Consider the following 2071-nt stretch of genomic DNA (forward strand, 5'->3'; position numbering starts at 1 on the left):
ACAAAGCTGAATCAGCCATCTTGGTTAATAATTCACCAGGCAGAAACTGATTTACAGCAGGTCAGGAGTGGCAGCGCTGAGCTGCCAACCATGTTATTACAGTTAACTAAAAGTCTCGAAATTACAGAAACTGAGAAAACATTGTGAGTGAGTGAGTGAGTGAGTGAGTGAGTGAGTTCACCTAATACATCTCTTATTTTTTAAATTACTGATTTTTGCAAAAATGTAGTGAGTAATTATGAAGTACACTGTAAAACTTGATAAGTTAGTTGATCTCAAACGATTTGAGGAAATTGATTTTTCTTCCCAAACAGTAATAACATTTTACCAGAGACTCTGTTTGCAAACTAACAGCCAATAAGAAACATCAACGTTTAGTGTTTTTATTCACTATTCAGTAATTATTACATTCATTTAGCATAAATGTTGCCTCAGATCATCTGGTTTTAGTTGGCCATGGCAAAAAAATGTATCATCTAATATGAATTTATTACCAGACAGTCCAATTTTTCATTACACTCCCCATTTGATCACAAGAAAATATGTAATTTTTTATATTGATCACATAAAATGTTATTTTATTCACACAATTCTTATGTTTTTTGTCTTGTCAGAGCTTAAGAAATAACATTTCATTTCATTGACCGATTAATCACAATCCGATTAATCGTTTCAACCCTACTAATAATTTCTTATTGTTACTGGATTTTATTTAAGGGTGATCATGTAAAAAAGTGTTGCATACAAATAACCAAACTTTTCACATTCACTTTGCTGCAAAGATTTTAAAAACTATTTATTTTTCTAACAACCTTTATGTGCTACATTGAGTTGATCCATTGCATCGGTCTAAAACATAAGTGTTTTGTTTTTTTCTTTACTGGTTAATCGGGTCAGAACATCTTAACAGACCGTTGTGGTGAAACTGTGTCTGCTATCTTCAGGGGAACCAGAAAAATTCAACCCATCATGCTATGAATATCTTCTGTTATCTCTTCATGCAGACACTTGTGAGGATTTCATTTCTGTTTTTATTACTTTCAAGACATTTACACAAAGATGTTCACTACAGGACTAATTTTTCCCCATTGCTACCGTAAAAACTTGATTCTCTGAGTTATGTAACTATTTTAAGCTTGCTCAAGCTGTATTTTCCTCAGGTCTGATGAGGAAAGCAGACCGCCCCATTCTGTGGCGGAAAGCTGTCATCACAGGGTGAAGCTGAGCACCAACAGGGGAAAATGAATAACCTCAAATGGCTCCAAGAACCTTTCATGACAGGTGATAAATTAGACAAACACCCCGGGTGCAGGCGTTTGTCCTGACCGCGCTCATTTCCTCGCTGAGGTTGACAAACAGATGGACACCAAAGGCATACGTCCAAAACGTGAAGGAGAGCATTTCCCAAATAAATCTACAGATTAATGGCTGTGGAGCTCAGCAGCAGGGACCGAGGCGATTTGTTTGTGTTGTTGAGTCTTTGTAACCTCATTTCTAGCAAACAGGGTGGTCCAACGGCGCTGGTTCTGATGGAGGTACTGTTAAATCTGCAAACCAGCAGTTTTCTAGCTCTTAGTTTAAAGGTCGCTCTTGTTAAGTCCTTCAGACTGAGTTTACTATTGCCTTCAAGTGAGTGTAGCCAGACTGATTGCTCTGAAAGAATGTGGTTGGTTGGTGTTTGGTCTATCAGCATTCAGGTCAAAGGTCATTTGGGTCGGTGAGGTGCAAAGCTGGTGAGGTACTGACTTAATCGTAATCAGATATACGGATGTAGACCACCTGCATGTTATTGTTTACATAAGGAAATTTCGCGCATGCGGACAAAGCTGGAGGGCAAAAAGACAACTCCTTTACATACCATGCATACCTGCGCTGCTGCCGTAGAATAATTCAGTTAACTCAATGAGCCTTGGAAATATAGGTATTATTATTTTGTGCTGTGCTCCACAGCAAAGGGAAAAACCGTTGAAGTGCAACTCAAAACCACGTCTCTCTCGCCATCTGCGTTGGCCAGACTAGTATTGTTGTGGGCTTGATGTTTATTTTTCGATTATTAATAAGCTGTGGTACG

The sequence above is a fragment of the Poecilia mexicana genome, unplaced genomic scaffold, assembly GCF_051168715.1.
Source record: "Poecilia mexicana isolate PSO_F unplaced genomic scaffold, ASM5116871v1 scaffold_20, whole genome shotgun sequence".
Lineage (NCBI taxonomy): Eukaryota > Metazoa > Chordata > Actinopteri > Cyprinodontiformes > Poeciliidae > Poecilia > Poecilia mexicana.